We start from the raw sequence: 21741 nt of genomic DNA, 5'->3' as shown, positions 1-21741 counted from the left end.
GAATTCGTCAGTAGGAAAAGGGAGAGAAGGAAACATAGTAGGTGAATATGGATTGGGGGGAAGAAATGGAAGAGGAAGCCGCCTTGTAGAATTTTGCACAGAGCATAACTTAATCATAGCTAACACTTGGTTCAAGAATCTTAAAAGAAGGTTGTATACCTGGAAGAATCCTGGAGATACTAAAAGGTATCAGATAGATTATATAATAGTAAGACAGAGATTTAGGAACCAGGTCTTAAATTGTAAGACATTTTCAGGGGCAGATGTGGATTCTGACCACAATCTATTGGTTATGAACTGCAGATTGAGACTGAAGAAACTGCAAAAGGGAGGGAATTTAAGGAGATGGGACCTGGATAAACTGAAAGAACCAGAGGTTGTAGAGAGTTTAAGGGAGAGCATAAGGGAACAATTGACATGAATGGGGGAATTAGTGAGGTTCGGTGGCAGGAGGAACAAGACTTTTGGTCAGGTGAATACAGGGTTATAAATACAAAATCAAATAGGGGTAATGTAGGAGTAGGTTTCATAATGAACAAAAAAATAGGAGTGCGGGTTACCTACTACAAGCAGCATAGTGAACGCATTATTGTGGCCAAGATAGACACAAAGTCCATGCCTACTACAGCGATACAGATGGCTGTACCGTAGGTGCAACCACAATGGAGGGGTATCTGTTGAGAGGCCAGACAAACATGTGGTTCCTGAAGAGGGGCAGCAGCCTTTTCAGTAGTTGCAGGGGCAACAGTCTGGATGATTGACTGATCTGGCCTTGTAACATTAACCAAAACGGCCTTGCTGTGCTGGTACTGCGAACGGCTGAAAGCTAGGGGAAACTACAGCCGTAATTTTTCCCGAGGACATGCAGCTTTACTGTATGATTGAATGATGATGGTGTCCTCTTGGGTAAAATATTCCGGAGGTAAAATAGTCCCCCATTCGGATCTCCGGGCGGGGACTACAGATAAGGACGTCGTTATCAGGAGAAAGAAAACTGGCGTTCTACGGATCGGAGCGTGGAATGTCAGATCCCTTAATCGGGCAGGTAGGTTAGAAAATTTAAAAAGGGAAATGGATAGGTTAAAGTTAGATATAGTGGGAATTAGTGAGGTTCGGTGGCAGGAGGAACAAGACTTTTGGTCAGGTGAATACAGGGTTATAAATACAAAATCAAATAGGGGTAATGCAGGAGTAGGTACTACTACAGTAGTACAAGTTTATATGCCAACTAGCTCTGCAGATGATGAAGAAATTGAAGAAATGTATGACGAGATAAAAGAAATTATTCAGGTGGTGAAGGGAGACGAAAATTTAATAGTCATGGGTGACTGGAATTCGTCAGTAGGAAAAGGGAGAGAAGGAAACATAGTAGGTGAATATGGATTGGGGGGAAGAAATGGAAGAGGAAGTCGCCTTGTAGAATTTTGCACAGAGCATAACTTAATCATAGCTAACACTTGGTTCAAGAATCTTAAAAGAAGGTTGTATACCTGGAAGAATCCTGGAGATACTAAAAGGTATTTTACAGACGAATGGAAAAATTGGTAGAAGCGGACCTCGGGGAAGATCAGTTTGGATTTCGTAGAAATGTTGGAACACGTGAGGCAATACTAACCTTGGGTAGCTCTGAGGGATGAAGTAGTGAAGGCAGCAGACGATCAAGTAGGTAAAAAGGCGAGGGCTAATAGAAATCCTTGGGTAACAGAAGAAATATTGAATTTAATTGATGAAAGGAGAAAATATAAAAATGCAGTGAATGAAGCAGGCAAAAAGGAATACAGACGTCTCAGAAATGAGATCGACAAGAAGTGCAAAATGGCTAAGCAGGGATGGCTAGAGGACAAATGTAAGGATATAGAGGCTTGTCTCACTAGGGGTAAGATAGATAATGCCTACAGGAAAATTAAAGAGACCTTTGGAGAGAAGAGAACCGCTTGTATGAATATCAAGAGCTCAGATGGCAACCCAGTTCTAAGCAAAGAAGGGAAGGCAGAAAGGTGGAAGGAGTATATAGAGGGTTTATACAAGGGCTATGTACTTGAGGACAATATTATGGAAATGGAAGAGGATGTAGACGAAGACGAAATGGGAGATAAGATACTGCGTGAAGAGTTTGACAGAGCACTGAAAGACCTGAGTCGAAACAAGGCCCCGGGAGTAGACAACATTCCATTAGAACTACTGATGGCCTTGGGAGAGCCAGTCATGACAAAACTCTACCATCTGGTGAGCAAGATGTATGAGACAGGCGAAATACCCTCAGACTTCAAGAAGAATATAATAATTCCAATCCCAAAGAAAGCAGGTGTTGACAGATGTGAAAATTACCGATCTATCAGTTTAATAAGTCACAGCTGCAAAATACTATCGCGAATTCTTTACAGACGAATGGAAAAATTCGTAGAAGCGGACCTCGGGGAAGATCAGTTTGGATTCCGTAGAAATGTTGGAACACGTGAGGCAATACTAACCTTACGACTTATCTTAGAAGAAAGATTAAGAAAAGGCAAACCTACGTATCTAGCATTTGTAGACTTAGAGAAAGCTTTTGACAATGTTAACTGGAATACTCTCTTTCAAATTCTGAAGGTGGCAGGCGTAAAATACAGGGAGCGAAAGGCTATTTACAATTTGTACAGAAACCAGATGGCAGTTATAAGAGTCGAGGGGCATGAAAGGGAAGCAGTGATTGGGAAAGGAGTGAGACAGGGTTGTAGCCTCTCCCCGATGTTATTCAATCTGTATATTGAACAAGCAATAAAGGAAACAAAAGAAAAATTCGGAGTAGGTATTGAAATTCATGGAGAAGAAGTAAAAACTTTGAGGTTTGCCGATGACATTGTAATTCTGTCAGAGACAGCAAAGGACTTGGAAGAGCAGTTGAACGGAATGGACAGTGTCTTGAAAGAAGGATATAAGATGAACATCAACAAAAGCAAAACGAGGATAATGGAATGTAGTCAAATTAAATCGGGTGATGCTGAGGGAATTAGATTAGGAAATGAGACACTTAAAGTAGTAAAGGAGCTTTGCTATTTAGGGAGTAAAATAACTGATGATGGTCGAAGTAGAGAAGATATAAAATGTAGACTGGCAATGGCAAGGAAATCGTTTCTGAAGAAGAGAAATTTGTTAACATCGGGTATCGATTTAAGTGTCAGGAAGTCGTTTCTGAAAGTATTTGTATGGAGTGTAGCCATGTATGGAAGTGAAACATGGACGATAAATAGTTTGGACAAGAAGAGAATAGAAGCTTTCGAAATGTGGTGCTACAGACGAATGCTGAAGATAAGGTGGGTAGATCACGTAACTAATGAGGAGGTACTGAATAGGATTGGGGAGAAGAGAAGTTTGTGGCACAACTTGACTAGAAGAAGGGATCGGTTGGTAGGACATGCTTTGAGGCATCAAGGGATCAAAAATTTAGCATTGGAGGGCAGTGTGGAGGGTAAAAATCGTAGAGGTAGACCAAGAGATGAATACACTAAGCAGATTCAGAAGGATGTAGGCTGCAGTAGGTACTGGGAGATGACGAAGATTGCACAGGATAGAGTAGCATGGAGAGCTGCATCAAACCAGTCTCAGGACTGAAGACCACAACAACAACAACAACTTTAGCAGAAGAATAAATCAACGTATTGCTTCTTCCAACGTATATCTCGCGAAGAGATCATGAACAGAAAGTGTCAGATATTCGAACTCATATGCCGGATGATAAACAAATGTTCGAATGTGTGAATTCCTAAGGGACCAAACTGCTGAAGTCATCGGTCCCTAGACTCACACACTACTTAAACTAACTTATGCCAGAAACAACACAGACATCCATGTCAGAGGGAGCAGTCGAAACTCCGGCTGTAGGGGGCGCACAGTCCGTGACATGGCGCCCTCGACCGCGCGGCCACTCCGCGCAGCCGCTGATCAACAATCCTTATCCTCGCACATCATTCGCGAGTGAATCAGGAAAGGGAGAAACACTGTGGCACACAAAGTATCACAGTCCAGGCACTATGAGGTAGCTTGCGAAGTATAGATGTAGACATAGCAGATGTAAAGCTTTTCAAGAACTATGTATAATGTTTCTCCACTCCGAATTCAGTCTTATACCTACCGAATTTCTGTTGGTAAGATTTGACGTTATCCATGCAAGGTACTGCCTTTAAGGCCATTTACTTTTGCCACCGTAGTGAAAGTAGACTGATCAGAGGATAACTGCAGCAGAGAACAGATCATCTAATGAAAAATGTCAGAAAGTGAAACCTGTGTAAATATTATCGAGCTCGGTTGAAAATGTTGACAGAAATCTTCTGGCTGTTATTGAGACCGATATTTCGAAAAATAACTGATTCCAGCAGTGCCTCCCAAACGATTTTGTTTACCTGTTCCCGTTATACACTAAGAAAAAAAGAAGGAAAATCGCATCGTGAAGGACTGCGACAGAGATCGGCAGATGTAATGGACATGTATAAACAAAGAAATGATTACAATTTCAGAAAAAAAACTGGGTGATGTATTCAATAGGAAGAGTTTCAGAGATTCAGCAATTCAATGAGTTGGTCCAGGTGTGGCTCTTATGAAAGCAGTTATTCCTTCTCAGGGATACCGTGCCATATTCTGTCCAATTGGCAGGTCAGACGGCCAAAATAGCGAAATGGTTGCTGGACCCTGCCAGTAATCATCCAAATGTTCTCAACTGTATCCGGCGATCTTTCTGGCTTAGGTAGGGTTTGGGAAGCACGAAGACAAGCAGTAGACACTCTCGCGGGCGGGCATTATCTTGCTGAAATATAAGACCAGGATAGCTAGCCATGAAGGGTAACAAAACAGGGTGCAGAATATCGACGACGTTCCGTTGTGCTGTCAGGGTGCCACGGATGACAACCAAAGGGGGTTATGAGCGGTGCGCTCCAACCGGCAAGTGACTTTGACGATCTAACGTGCCAGCTGCACAGAATTTGGCGCAGTATCCCCCCAGGAGAAAGTGCAACAACTCTATGAACCAATGCCAAGCAGAATAACTGCTTGAATAAGGGCCAGATGTAGACCAGCAAGTTGTTGACTTGCTCAATTTGTGAGTCTCTGTTTCTTGAGTAAATCCTCCAATTTTTCGGGGATTATAATCATTTATTGGCCTGTATACGTACATCGCAACTACCGATTTCCGTCCCATTCGGATAATTCCTTCATGGTGCGTCGTTTTTCTGTCTTGCCCGAAATCAAAACATGTATCTTTGTAAGGCAGATGAAGTGTGCAGCTGTAGCAGCTAGGATAGTTTAATAGCATAATGATAAACGGAAGCCATGTTCTAAATTTAAAAACGCCTTGTTGAACAGAGTTATCAGTAACGAAAATTGTGGATAGGTTAGCTTATTATTCATTCCAGAAATTCCCAAATTTCGGAATCAAATTGGAAACGGCTACCCTCATTTACTGTTTCACGTTAATGTTCATGCGATATGTACTTACAGCGATAGCCAAAAACACAATTTTCACAAATAGGACGTTGTTAATGAAATTAATATTCGTTTAGATTATCCACTGGGCAGTGAGTATTCATCTGTTACTTACGTTCGATGATGCCAAACTTTGGCTTCGGTGTAATGTCGAAGGGCGAATGAAAAAGTTTTTTTTCTTCTAAAGAAGTAAATCGAGATTGAGGTTTGGTTGTAAATGTATCTCATATCCGTGCCAATTTGCCTGCGAATATGTTTTGAGCCATATCATGGTGATGGGAACAACCGAATGAAAAAAATCCATTCAGTCAGCAACAGAAGTGAATCACCCTGTATATACAATTTAAATGTGGCACGTACATAAGATACCTACAACATACGTAAAAATCACAAACCACTCTCTGCAGTTCACATTTTAAATTGGACATTTGTACAGGGCTAGCCATTAAATTTTGAAGACGAGGAAGGCGGCAAGCGCCCTACGTCCCAATTACGTGAAGTATACTTCATACTTTCATATGCAAGTGGTTGGTATTTTAGCGCAAATGCTCAAAATAATTGGAAGCAACGTCATTTACATTCTGTACATTAGGAAACATTACGCAGAGAGTCTATTACTCAGAAACAGTTTCACTTGTTTTTTGTGAACTGTGAGAAGATCGTGCTATGCTTCATGTACGAATGAAAAATGTGTACCAGCAGGTTGAATTCAGTAGCGATAGGATCGTGGTACACCAATAGCACGGTTTACGATTCCGCCTTATCGCTGCTCCCGTAGGTTGGGATCCCACGACTCTCTTGAGAATATGGAATCAATGGTGTGAGGAGGGTCTTACTCAACGTCATGCGGATCTCAACGGCCCGACGTGACTAGTGGCTGGAAGAACAGACACTGTGTTCGCGGGACGTGCGATTTTACTTGATGCAGAAGTGTGATATGCTTTTACGACTACTAAGGTCGTCTATAGTAGGCCGTTCTCGGAACGTCTTTAACAGCTGTGACAAGTCTTGGCCAGGTAATGGGCGGCTGGACTTAACTGGAAGTTCTATATGGTCAATTGGCTAAACAGGAAATTTCTATTTTTGGTCACCTAGTTTCTGTACCTGACATTGATCTCAAACACACCCACACTATCCATAGCTTCTAACCACCCAAGACCAAGAAGACCATAGCATACTTTGCTGACATGTGCAACCTCTTGAGGAAATTTTTCCTCAAGTTTACGGAAATTGCTGCTCTCTCAAAGTAGCTGTGCGAGAAGGGCGAGCCATTTAAATGGACTGACAGTCGACAAGAAGCTTTTGAGGGCTTAATGACGCCACTGAGTAATGCATTGAGCTTGAACTTTGAGTAGCCATTTATTATCCAAAATAAAGCTTCCAGTTCTGATACCTTCCGTACTGCGGCAGGAGTGGAACGGTGATCATCGCCCATGGTGTAAGCATCGAGGTCCTGTCCCCAGCAGAGGCTAGGTATTCGATGTAGGAGCTGGAGGGTATCCCTGTGATTTTCATGTTTGAGAAATTTAAATAATAAGTGGAGCAATGACAGTTTACACTTGAAACGTATAATCACGCTCTTAGTTGAGTGGTAGCACGTCCTTGCAGGGCCAAGTGGATCGCCTACTTCATGGTACAAATCTCGCCATTCCGCTTCTCCATCAGATGCATCTGGGGTTATGAAAATGTCGTCGCCGATGCCCTGTATGAATAGGAAAGGGAAGAACCTGGTCACGTCTCCGATTCAGGGGAGATGTGTGGTTTATTTGTGGCGCTAACTAAAATACCCTTTCTGCCCAGCGACTTGCAAGAACAACATGACCGAGACTGACTTAGGGGCAATTAAGCAGAAGATGACAGCAGGAGAGGCACTACCGGGCTACGAGATGCAGAAGGGATTGTTCTGTTATCGTACACGGTGGTCTGGAACGTTAAAATAGGAGACAGGTTCAAGTACTACCATGAGTCTGTTGCAGCGAGACACACGGGAGTGTATAGAACATTCATAAGCTCAAAGTGGCGTTAGATAGCGTTCAAGTAAGGCTGTCACGACGTTGGTGATCAAGCGCCAGTTTTGTAAAATCGCGAGACCCAATCCTAACTGTTGTAGGGAGCTTGTCCAGTCCACCTCTGCAGAACAGCCCATGGACCAGCTGTTCATTGATAAGAGGGACCGTTGCCTCGCATCCAGGAGGGCTACAGGAATATTTTGCTACCTGTGGACGCCTTTATTTTGTTAATGCTCAGCACTGGGGAAACTACTAGAGACAGCATTCGGCATTTGACAAACAATTTTTCTCTATTTGGATCTCCCAGGGTACTGGTTAGTAATAATTATCTGGTGTTTGTGTCAATATGGAATATGTCGCCTCAAACCGCGGGGCCACTCCGCGCAGCTGATCGTTATCGATAGTCGAAATATTCTCAAATCACGAAGCTCTTGTTAGTAGCACTACTTCTCATATCAGAGAAACTGTTGCCTCGTAGCATGTTGAAGACAATCATAAATACAGAACACCTTTAAAAATTAAAATTCTACTCACTTTTTGGTTGCCTTCTTGCTTTGTATTTAACAAATCAGCGTCTCTTACTATTTTATAACGTTCGAGAGAAGTTTAGTCACCTTCTCTCGCCAGTCTGTAGTCGTATTCTTATGAGCATTAGTCATCTTAATATTACTGAGGCAGCCGTACCTGTCTGCGACGACTGTTTTATTTATCTTCTGTAATAACACAAAATAATGCGTAAAACTTTGGGTTTGAACGGGAGAATATCCTGTATAAGACGACAGTTAGTACCTGTAGCGGCCGGGATCACACTTTGCTTCTTCGAGTAATGGAAAAAGGAAACATCTTTGCCACGGATATATGCAGCCTCTACTCAACAAATTGGAAAATGTTTTCCTTCTTGAGCAAAATTAACTATTCCGTTGTGTTATGGACTTAAACTGGAACCTTTGTCTTTAACCCCTGGTGCCTGCGACTGTTCCGAGACAGTTAATCATTTTCTCTCGTGGTCTTCAGAAAGTGCTGTGTTCGTATTTATCTGAGGAAACAGGTCCATCGCACAGCAGAGAGTAAGCTGTACCTTTCGGAGGAAGACATTCGTGTCCGGTATTGCCGAGTATTCCCAGCAAAGCCGGACCATGTAGGCCACTTGTGACGCACGACGAAGTGAGCATCCGGGACTGCTTTCTCATTCAGCAGCAGCTACAGCAACGGCCGCCATGTCCCCCGCAGGAGTAAACAGTCCGGCGCTCCCGGCGGCACGGCCCAGCCTCCCTTATTGCGTCACAGCCGTGTAAGTCAATTAGGGGCGTGCAGGGGCGTGAAGGGGTGGGAGGCGGGACGCCGACTCGCACCTGCGCCGACACGTCTTCCAGCGCTTTGCCGCTGAAATTGCGGTCGTAGCGAGCACAGAGGCTTATCTCGCCGAGTCCGAGGTAATTTAATCCGCAGGTGACGTCTGCTCTTCAGTACAGTAGCTTTATTCTGCTTGACAAGAACACTGAAGTGGAGGAGATTTTCCGTTTTCGCTTTGTCATGAAGAACTATGCTACGTGTCCTCCTCCATTAAGAACTTTAAAACACATCAATACTTTGTGATTAATACGTATTAGAAATTTACCGTTATGCCTGGTACATGTCCTATTCTAACAGGTTCTCATTTTTTAACTTTTAGTTGTTATATTTCTATAAAAAATATATATAAAGCAGTGAGGCGTCTAAAAGAAAGGAGAGCTGATGGGAGTCAGAAACTGAAACAGTTCCGTAGACACTGTAACCTTTCCTGCAGAAAGAAAGAATGCTTTTGAAGAACTGGCGCTACTTTGTACAAAAGATGGTTTGTATAGCCACATAATGAGATACAAGAAGAAATTCATCACAAGCAAGATTACTGATGTACTAAAAAACAAAACTACTTCAAAAATAAAAGTGCAAAAATTCCGTAATTTGTACAATAGAAACGCGCAGGGAGTAAACATATCTCTGGTAACGTGACCGAATGAAAGGAAGATTTACTCAACAAGATTTACTCAAAGAACGCCACATGTTGATCCACAATACTGGCTAACAATGAAAATATTTTGGTCTCAAAAATAGTTAATTCTCATGTATTTACATCTGCTGAATTAAAAAATCACCATAAAAATGGCAGATAAACTATTGCTTTGGAGATAAAGTGGCATTTCATTTTGTAGTTGAAATTTTCAGTTTGGGGGAAATTTTGTTTTCGGAGTTGGCACACCTGTCCAGTAACAAAACACGAATGCTCTTAAGCTGTTTTGTAAGTCGTAAGCACAGATACTGTTGCTGTGACTGGGTGTCATACATTTTCTGCTGGAATTAAAGCAGTACTTCTGGTTTGAGAGGGCTTTTGTAGTGAAAAATTCGTAAAACTGCCATGAATAAGTGTAAATAAAGGGAATAATTTTTCTTAAATTTGTTGTGAAATAACATTTTCCTCACAGAAAAGCAGTCTGAGGCCACATGTTGTGAAAACTGCCTGTCGGCATTATTTCTGTGTGAAAGTGGGGGACTAGGATAACTCTTGGGCTCCACATATGTATTGCAATGCATGTTCAGTTACAGTGCGAGAATAGCTGAAAAATAAAGGATCTATGGCTTTTGCTTTGCCTTTGGTTTGGCAGGAGTCTAGAAAACACACAGACGACTGCTGTTTCTGCTTGACTTCACATATAAAAGCAGGATTGTCTATGACGAAAAGAACAGTTCATTATCCGAATATTCGATCTGCTAATCGACCTACTCCGCATTCAGATTGTTTACAAATTCCTACTCCACACGAAAATTGTGTTTTGAAGAAGAAGAAGAAGAACCAAACAAGACTTCCACATCCCGTGACCCTGATTTTGAGGGAAAAGATAAACCGCACATATCAAGTCAAGTGGAATTGAGTGATCTCATTAGAGACCTTGACTTGTCAAAGGAGAAGGCAGAAATTCTTGGGTCTCGACTACAGCAATGGAACCTTCTCGAAAGTGATGTCGCAGTCTCACAGTACAGAGAATGTCTGATGGAACTTCTTCTCTTTTTGGAGAAGAAAAATAATCTTGTGTTTGCTGCGACACTAATGGCTTGATGAAATCTCTGAATTCCAACCTGACCCAGTTGAATGGATGCTGTTTAGTCTCCTCCAAGTTTAGTATGAAAGCCGTGTTACTTCACAATGCCAACCGTCTTCCATCTATTCCTGTTGGTCATGCAGTTCGCATGAAGGAGACAAATGCAAATATGACAGCCTCTTGGGCTTAACCAAATAACATGAAAAGAGATGCGAAATCTGTGATGATCTAAAAATCATTGCTGTACTCTTAGGAATGCACCCGGGGTACACAAAACATTGCCGCTTCGTGTGTGTGTGTGTGGGGCAGTAGGGATAGTAAATCGCATTGCATTAAAGCAGAATGGCCTGCAAGAAATCTTAATCCTAGTCAGAAAAATGTCATGGACACAAAAGATGTTCTTTCACCCCTGCAAATCAATCTGGGTTTGATGAAAAACATTGTCAAAGCTATGAACCAAGAAGGACGGACCTTTAAGTACGTTAGAGAGAAATTTCCTAAATTAAGTGATGCAAAAGTTAGGGAAGGTATTTTTATCGGGCCACGAATTGGAGGACACGTAAAGGGTCCTGCATTTGACAAGTTTAGGAGGGGAAGGAAAATGAAGCTTCGAAAGCCTGCAAGGCGTGGATTTTTGGGCATTAAAGAGATAACTACACTCAGTTGGTGAATGCTCCTGCAAAAATACCTTAACCTTGGATGCAACACATCCCTTAAATTCCATTTTCCCCACTCTAACCTAGACTTTTCCCCCCTAGCTGTAGGGCTGTTAGTGATGAACATGGAGAAAGATTCAATCAGGACATATATGTTACGCAACAAAGATGTCCGGGCCTCTGAAATGAAGCAATGCTTGCGGATTACTGTTGGTCTTTGTGTAGGGATGCTCCGGAACTCCGTTAGAAGAGGCAAGCTAAAAGACAACGATCTCATGCAACCACCACATGTTTCTCCTAGGACCCAGCCGTCTGCGAGGTATTCTTCCAACAATTTTGAACTCTTAAAATGTAACTACCATTTAAAAAATCAAGTACTCTTTCAATGTCGTTAGCATATGTACTTAAAATGTATCTTTTTCTCTTCATCTGTTAATATGAAATACTTCCACTGAGTGTATATCACAGGAACTAGAGTTAAGGAAAAGTATTCATTGTCGTGAATGAAAATATTTGGACAAGATAGTAAAACATACAGGCAGGGCGCAAATTCGTTAAAGATAAAAATAAATATGTTCTTCATTGTGTGTGATTATAAGCTGTAAACAGGCTTTATGCCGCTCTGAAGATGAAACTGGTTTTCTTTAACATTACAAGCTGTACGAAGGACTAAACGAATCTTGATTTACAGAATGTTCCCTTGGCTTTGGCTAAGCCATGTCTCCCCAGTATCTTTAGTTCTAGGAGTGTTAGTCTTTCAATCATCGCAGGAGAAGTTTTGTGAAGTTTGGAAGGTAGGAGACGAGACAATGGCGGAAGTGAAGCTGTGAGGACGTTTTGTGAGTCATGCCTGGGAAGTTCCGTCAGTAGAGCACTTGCCCGCGAGAGGCAATGGTTCCGAGTGTGAGCCTCGGTCTGGCACCCAGTTTTAATCTGCCAGGAAGTTTTGAGTCTCGAATTGCTCCATCCTCAAAGTTATTTGTCGAGAGATCTCTTCCTCAGTCATTCAAAGTTCTCTTTCCATGTTTGCTGATTAGCGACGCTTTTGAAATTCAAGCTGCATTTATTTTTAACACTTGTTCTTTTATTTTCTTCTGTATTTTGTTATTTCGTATTAAGTCAAAACTTTAGTTTCCTTATTATCTCGTCATCTCTCTCCCTACCCATTAATGTATAGCCCATCGTAAGAAACCTTATTTCTGTGCTTTTTTACACTATTGTTTCGTTAACGTCCAGTACTTATTTCCTTAAAGCAATGTTGGCACTGCCACAACGCTGTAGAATCCCTCTGCTATTCTGAAAATTTGTATCCGTTGCGCTACTTGGTCACATTTTCTTAGCTTGGAAATGATGTCAGTGTGACGTACAGGTATTACCGCAACTAGGTTATACAAATTTAAAAATCGTCTCTTATAAATTTATCTCATGTTGTATATGAATGTCCAAATTGCTAATGACTTGAGCGGCTCAAAAACTTTACAGCCCGTGTTTTCATCTTCTAGAGAAGTACCTGTGGTTGAGTAGAGAAAAGCATGTCTTCATACAGTAATTTGAAGGCAGAGTTTTATCAGCCAATCTGGTTGTTTGGTATGGAGTAGCAAGTTCACTGTGGAGTGTGGTCTGGCAGATTTTGGATTCTTCTCTTCTGCTTCACTTAGTCTGCGTCGGACATTTCTTACATCGTACTGCCTGCTGATGATTTGTAAAGATCAAATCTCTATCCTGTGAGTTACTTACGATAGGAATTACTAAGCTGCAGTGCTGAGGGTTATCTGTGAGATCGTTACTCGCTTGCAGTGCATTGAAAAATCGTGTTACATTATTTCCAGGTACTTTCACGGGAAATGCTTTCCAACGGTATATCCACGAAGTGAAAGTTCTTTGGGCAGATCAAGTCATCTAATATTTCTTTTTCAGTTATTCATCTGAAAATACAGTTCACCTATCACATCAGTTTTCTCTGAATAGTAATACCGGAATTGTGATGTACCCGTGGTTATTTTTCTGCTGCAATGAAATGCATTGTACATCCAAATGATCCATCAGAGGACCACTGTATATGCCTTTCATGAATTTTTGTGCCTGCTTGCTTAATATTAACTGAGGTTAAGATAAGTCTCACGAAAATTATTTCCCTATGTAAGTCATTTTTTAGTACTTCTGTATTTTAGCTCATAGGCACATGTGCTCATTTATGTTTTGTTCATGTAAGTGCTATGTGCGAGTACGGAAAATTTAGAAAGAGTTGTCCTCAGCAGAAATAACAATGTACTAAACTGCCGTCAGTGGGCATTGTACATGCCTATTTTGTACACCGTATTTCCATAAAACAAGGTATGGTAACTGGAGCGCTTTATCGAGCTGTACCGAGGGCTATGGTAGCAGCAGTTATTAGTGCACCATGCCTGGAATTCCCAGTCATTAGGTGCCCCGTCTGCCTACCCGCTCACAAGCAACACCAGCATAACGAGGGGAAGTCATGGTCCGTACACGAATGCTTAGAATATTAATCAAAAAAAGTAAATTTAGTTCCAGAGTAGCCACAGTAATTCTGGTTACATAGTTGAATTAATAAAGTGATAACGCCAATAAAATTCTTTTCAGCCATGCAATACCAATACTAGCAATGATATTAACGTTTATATGTAAACTACATACAAGAAGAGATTTCACAATTACACATACTCATTTTGCTAACAAATGACACGCTATCTGAAAGAGAATGAAGTCAGCTTATGGATGAGCCTATGAGACGATGTTAAGCAAAAATGGAATTCATTGTAAGCGAGAATATGGTGTTCCCTAGGTTATGTGCTACAGGGAAGTTTTATCCACAGTTACACAAAAGGGTTAGTCTGCCCGAATTGTTCATAATATTATCTTATTGTTATGTACATTAGTAACAAAAGTTGGTAATAAGATTTTGTAACAGCGTCATTTGACTTAAATAGTAATGCAGGGAGCATGAAGAACCAAGATGTGAACTGGCCCATGTTCTTGTAGTTCTGACTATTAATATGGAAATAGTTATCTAAAAGACAATTTCAGCTATGTATACAATTAATTTGTGCAATAATGAAATCAATTGAACTGGAAGGATATATCTAGTTTGCTTAATGTGAAATACATTTGAAATTCGTAAATAGTTTCAAATGCTGGTCTGTAAGTTACGGGCTGAAATGAGCGCCGTGGTAGTCATGTGACAGAATCGAGGAAGGAGCGAGAAGAGCAGGTTTCTACGTGTTTTGTCGCTGCCCTTGGTCAGGGAAAGAGCTAGTGACAATATCGTTTGTAGATAGTTTGAACTCAGTCATTTCAGTGCAACAGTTAGCAGGTCTGCTGGAAATGCGTTTTCACTGTGTGAAAATTAACAGTTATGTCGAACTTTATTTTGAGAATAAGCTATTAACCGGACTTCACTGAATTGTTTAGATCAGAGGAATTTGCTTAGATTGACGAATCAGTGCGCTGGACAATGGCCTACCACAAATTAAACGTTGCCTGTGTGTGCTCTGCTAGCTGCAGTTTTATTACTTTTTCAAATCATACTTAATCATTTTGTATAATGCATCTGTAAGGCCGCCATTCCGCATAATTTGTTTGTTGACGTAAACTGACATTGAACTTAATTCTGGTGTCTGGATACATCTTTGTCCAAACGGAGTAGGCCCACTTTATTTATTTATTAATTTATTTAATACTTCTTAATTGTATGTGCTTTTCAGTCTGTTCATTAACTGTTCTTTAGGCTGACTTATTATTGCTGTTATTATTAGTTTCTTATGGGCACAATAAACTGCGCACAACCAAATCCCTATGTTAGCAGACGAGCGAATAAATTTATTGAGTCGTTGTGTGCTTGCCCACCGGTTGACAGGTAAAAGCAAGCTGATTTATTCGATGATTAGCCTCGCGTTATTTTGTTGCTATAAACCAACTAGTACGGTGCAGTTGGTTTTCCTCACACAAAGTACCAACAGTACACATGACTTTGAAAATGTAAGCACGAGCTGCATAGGATTTACGGACACGTACTGCAGCAACGAAGTGCTCGAAACTTTACCTTACTACGAACCATTTTTTCGTAATTAGGCTTTAGGACATACTGGGCCCAGCTACATCGTATTAGTATGTGTGTCTACCACAAGGAGAGAGGCATTTACGATTGAAAACCTTGGTTGCAGTGTAATATATATTGAAAACCTATTTTCCGTTGCACTATAAATATTTGCGCAGACCTCATACTTCATGAACTGTAAGAAGATTGCATTGTTTTTTCATGGGTCAAATCTTGTAGCTTGGGATTAGGTGGAGAGGGGTGTCGGCTAGGGGTTCTGCAAACGAGCGACTCAATTTAAGGAAATATGATTTATCAAAACAATTTAAGTAACAGAACACAAACCATTTACAGTAAAACAATACAATTAACTGTATCCCAAAAGATTTCAGAAGGACTAGAAAAACCAACAAAAACAGATTAAGGAAAAGAATAATTTCAGTCTGGTCCTGCAGTGGACGTTTAGGCAACAATATAAGAATTTCAAACATTGAGCACAGTGTCATTATAAAAGATAACTAAAAACTTACTTCTTCATGATTCAAGATATAACGCCGAAACACCTTGTTCTACTGTAACTATCAACACCAACCATTAGGATATTGTCTAGCAACAATACTTGCGAACTACCCTTACTTCTACCTAAAGAAATGCATTGAGGTGGTGGAAGTCATGGGATAGTGATACACACATACACAGATGACGGTAGTATCGCGTACACGAGTTATGAAGGGACAGCGCATTAGGGAAGCTGTCATTTATACTCAGGTGATTCATGTGGAAAGGTTTGCGACATGGTTGTGACCGACGACGGGACCTAAGACTTCGAACGTGGATCGGTAGTGGCAGCTAGACGCATGGGACATTCCATTTCGGAAATCGTTATGGAATTCAATAGCCCTAGATACAGAGCGAAGAGAACCTAACTTCAGGTATTGCTCCTCACAATGGGCAACACAGTGGCCGACGACCTTCAGTTCAAGATCGAGTGCAGCGGCGTTTGTGTAGCGTTGTCAGTGCTAAGAGACAAGCAACACTGCATTAAATAACCGCAGAAAATACGGGGCGCACGACGAACGTATCCGTTACGACAGTGCTACAAAATTTGGAGTTAATGGCAGCAGACGAGCGACGCAAGTTCGTTTGCTGGCCTTCTGACCATATCGGTTGGACCCTTTTCTTTTTTTTTTCTTTCTTTTCTTTTGAGTCATCAGTCCTCTGACTGGTTGGATGCGGCCCGCCACGAATTCCACACCTGCGCCAATCTCTTCATCTCAGATTAGCACTTACAACCTACATCGTCAGTTATTTGCTGTATGTATTCCAAGCTCTGTTTTCCTCTACAGTTTTTTCCCTCTACAGCTCTAGTACAACGGAAGTCATTCTCTGATGTCTTCACAAATGTTCTACCATCCTCTACCTTATTCTTGTCAGTGTTTTCCACAGATTCCTATTCTCTTAGATTCTGGGCAGAAACTCTTCATTTCTTATCTTATCAGTCCACCTAATTTTCAATATTCGCCTGTAGCATCACACCTCAAATGCTTCGATTCTCTTCTGTTCCGCTTTTTCCACACCCTATGTTTCACTATCGTGGAATGCTGGGCTCTGAACGTGTTTTCTCAGAAATTTATTCCTCAAATTAAAGGCCTATATTTGATACTAGTAGACTTCTATTGGCCAGGAATGGCCTTTTTGCCATTGCTAGTCTCCTTCTGATGTCCTCCTTGCTCCGTCCGTCATTGGTTAGGTAGTAGAAATCCTTAACTTCAACTACTTCGTGACCAGCAATCTGATGTTAAGTTTCTCACTGTTCTCATTTCCGCTACTTCTCATCACTTTCGTCTTTCTTGAATCATCATTGTGTACTCATTAGACTATCCATTCTGAAATAGCGTTAGCGAGCTGTTGTTGAGTGGAAAGGCACTGACTCATAATGAATTTATTAACATTTCTAAAAACATTAATAAATATATTTTTAAGGCAAACATCCAAGAATAACATTAACTGAAAAAACTAAATTTCAATAACCAACTGATGGTTAGCACCTCAAAAGGGCAACAGTATAAAATCACTTCCTTTTTGTAAAGAATATTAAACGAAGTAAAAAAAGTACATTTACATTATAAACAGCAAAACATATGGTCAAATGATTATGTCACAGATATCAACCATCGACTATTGTCAGTAATTATCAAAACCCCATTGCCTTCGAAGTAATCAAAATGACTGACAAAAGTGGTTCCAAGTTATGACGATAGAGGCGGCGGCAGATGCGACGCCAGTAGCAATAATCGCTCCTTCTCTGCCAACACAGGACGGCGGTTGCCGCTGCAGCAGTACTAGAAACCTTCATTAAAAATTTGAGTTATGGTACTCAGGTATCTTTAACAGGATCACAGTTAACAAGCGATACAGTCATATTCCCCGTAACACAGAGACAACTCTTTAATTATTTAGTAAAACTTAACTTACCACAAATACAGAAATTCTTCTTCACCTTTTATGTAAATGCAAACAATTTAGTCAACAGCTCGAGTTCGTGACACTAGCCAACAGGTAACTATAGACATGCCTTAGAAATAAGGTAGATGGATTCAACAATTTTCACTGACTGTAAAGTACAATTCGTAAATCAGAAGAAATACATCAGCATTCTATACCCCTAGATTCTCAAATCATAGTGACCTCCACAAGCCCACACACACTGACAGAGCTGAACTCAAGAAGTACAAGGCAAAACCTTCATAAATAACACACACACACACACACACACACACACACACACACACACACACACACACATATATATATATATATATATATATATATATATATATACATATATATATATATATAAAACAACGGGCAACCAGGATACGGAGTCAAAATAGCCACCTCGCGACACCAAGTGACGTGCACATCAATAGGGTGCTCACCGTTATTTCTCGTAAAATCCAGCTTAGATAGCGCCGAGAGGAGGATGTAACGAAGATTACTCGTAGCCAGAAACCGACGGGTATCATCCAACAGGCGCCACCGCATCCAGTACTTGCAATGGTAAGATCGGACTCCAGCCCGGCACCACAATGGACACAAACTGCTTGCAACTTCCAAGGGAAAGGACACGCCGAATGCTGTGCGTCCTGCCGAAGTAGCCTACAACGAGCCATGTTCACAGCTGCGACCAACACTCGGCCATGCCAAACCTGCAGTAAGCAAAGGCACCAACCACTCTTCCCAGCGGGCCACGGCAGACGCTTGGCCACAACAACACGCCGCCGCACTTACTCTCTTCGCCATCCGTGTCAGACTATCCTCTCCTCTCCAGGTCCCTGACGCCCTTCACTACCTTCTCCTCGGACCTGCCCTCTACCGGCGACAGCAACGCTCAATGCGCTCTTTCCGCCAGAGGAATGCTAAATGCGCGAGAATTACGTGAAATTAAACGCGGGCGCACGGCACACATTCTGTTTAGCAAATCATGTAATTCCTCTTCATTTTCACTCAGGATAGCAAAGGCATCTGCGAATCGTATCAATGATACCTTTTTACCTGGAATTTTAATTCCACTCCTGAACCTTTCTTTTATTTCCATCATTGTTTCTTTGTGTACAGATTGAACAGTAGGGGCGAAAGACTACATACCTGTCTTACACACTTTCTAATCCGAACACTTCGTTCTTGGTCGTCCACTCTGATTATTCCCTCTTGGCTCTTGTTAATATTGTATATTACCTGTCTTTCCCTATACCTTACCCAAATTTTTCTCAGAATTTCGAACACCTTACAACTTTTTACACTTTCGAACGCTTTTTACAGTTCGACAGATCATATGTACGTGGTTTGATTTTTCTTTAGTCTTGCTATCATTATCAGCCGCAACTAAGAATTGCCTTTCTGATGCCATTACCTTTCTAAATGTAAACTGATAGTCACGTAACACATTCTAAATTTTCTTTTCTGTTCTTCTGTATTTTATTCTTGTCAGCATCTTCGATGCATGAGCTGTTCAACTGATTGTGTGATAATTCTCGCACTTGGCAGCTCTTGCCAGACTCCTACATTCTACACACCGAAGTGGATAGTCATTTTGCCATTTCCCCCAAAGCTTTTAGAAAATCTGATGAAATGCTATCTGCCCCTTCTGCCCTATGTCCTCCAAAACTCTTTTAAATTCTGATTCTAATACTGGATCCTCTATCTCGTCTAAATCGACTCCCGTTTCTTCTTCCATCACATCAGACAAATCTTCCCCCTCATAGATGCTTTCAATGTATTCTTTCCGCCTATCCGCTATCTCATCTGCAATTGGCAGTGGAATTCCCGTTAGACTCTTACTGCTATCACCCTTGCTTTTAATTTCACCTAAGGTTGTTTTGGCTTTCTTATATGTTGAGGCAGTCCTTCGACAGTCATTTCTTTTTCGACTTCTTCACATTTTTGATGCAGCCATTTCTCCTTAGCTTTCCTTCACTTCCTATTTATTTAATTCTTCAGGGACTATTATTTCTGTATTCTTGAATTTTCCTCAACATTTGTGTACTTCTTTCCTGTATCGGCTTAAGTATTTCTTTTGTTACCCATGCTTTCTTCACTATTACCTTCTTTGTACCTATGTTTTTCTTTTGTGACTGCCCTTTTTAGAGAAGCCCATTCCTCTTGACCTGTACTGCCTACTGAGCTATTCCCTATAGCCGCATGTATAGCCTTATAGAACTTTAAGCATATCTCGTCATTGCTTAGTACTTCCGTATACCACTTCATTGCGTATTGATTCTTCCTCACTAATCTCAAACTTCAGCCTACTCTTCATCACTAACGCATTGTGATCTGAGTCTATATCTGCTCCTGGTATGCCTTACAATCCAGTATCCGATTTTGGAATCTCTGTCTCAGCGTGTTGTATTATAACTGAAATCTTCCTGTCTCACCTGGGTTTCTCCAAGTATACCACGTCCTCTTGTTATTCTTGAACAGAGTATTCGATATTACTAGCAGAAATTTATTGCAGAACTCAAATAGTCATTCTCCTCTCTCATTCCTTGTCCCAAGCCTGTATTCTCCTGTAACCTTTTCTTCTGCTCCTTCCCATATAACTGCATTCCAGCCCTCCGTGACTATTAGATTTTCATCTCTTCTTACATACTGTACTACTATTTCAATATCCTCATATGCTTTATCCCTTCATCTTCATCTTGCAACGTTGGCATGAACTATCGTTGTCGATTTTGGTTTGCTGTGGATTGTGGTAAGAACAACCCTACCACTGAACTATTCACTGTAACTTTCTCTGCCCTACCTTCCTATTCATAGCAAATCCTACTCTCGGTATATCATTTTCTGCTGCTGTTGATATAACCCTGTACTCATCCCACCTGAAATCCTTTTCTTTCCACTTCACTGACCCCTACTATATCTAGATAGAGCTTTTGCGTTTCTCTTTTCAGATTTTCTGGCTTCCCTATCACGTTCAAGCTTCTGAGATTACACGCCCGGCTCTTAGAACGTTATCCTTTTGTTGGTTTTTCTCATGGTCCCCTCCCCTTGGCAATCCCCTATTGCGGTATCTTTTGTCAGTGAAGAGATCATCGTGACACTTTTTAATTTACGGGCCACATGTCATGAGAATGTGTCTTTAATGCAGTGGCTTCCATTGACTTCTGCATCCTCATGCCGTTGATCACTGCTGATTATTCCGCCTCTAGGGGCAGTATCCCAGCCCAAGGACAAGAAAGTGTCCTGAACCTCTGCCCTTTCCACTGCCCTCTTTGACAAGGCCGTTGACAGAATGAGGGTGACTTCTTATGCCAACGTTTTCGGCCGCTAATGCTCCCTAGACAACTGGAAAACCGCCCTGTTCAGTCGAGTCCCGATTTAAGTTGATAAGAGCTGATGGTAAGTTTCGAGTGTGACGCTGACCCCACGAAGCATGAAACGAAGTTGTCAACAGGGCAATGTGAAAGCTGGTTGAGGCTCCATATTTATATGAAATTAAGTGTTTTTTCTTGTCCATCTGAACCGATCACTGACTGGAAATATTTTTGTTCGGCTAGTTGGAGACCATTTGTAGGCGTGCAAGTATTTCATGTTCCCAAACAAGGATTGGATTTTTGTGGTTGACACTGCAAAATGTCACGGTGCCACAGTTATTTTCGATTGGTTTGAAGAATATTCTGGACAGTTCGAGCGAATGATTTAGCCACCCAGATCACCCGACGTAAGTCCCATCGAATATTTATGGGGCATAATCGGGAGGTCAGTTATTGAACAGAAACTTGCAACAGTAACAACTTCGCAGTTACGGACAGCTGTAGAAGCTGTACGGTTCATTATTTCCGGATTGGGACTTCCAACGACTCGAGTCCATGCCACGTTGAATTGCTGCACCACGCCGGACAGAAGAATTGACACGATATTAGGAGGCAGTCCATGACTTGTTAGCTCATTATAGTTACCCAGTCACATGCATGACAGTTCATTGGCAT

The sequence above is a fragment of the Schistocerca nitens genome, chromosome 5 (assembly GCF_023898315.1).
Source record: "Schistocerca nitens isolate TAMUIC-IGC-003100 chromosome 5, iqSchNite1.1, whole genome shotgun sequence".
NCBI classification, from domain to species: Eukaryota; Metazoa; Arthropoda; class Insecta; order Orthoptera; family Acrididae; genus Schistocerca; species Schistocerca nitens.
This window is presented reverse-complemented; position numbering follows the sequence as displayed.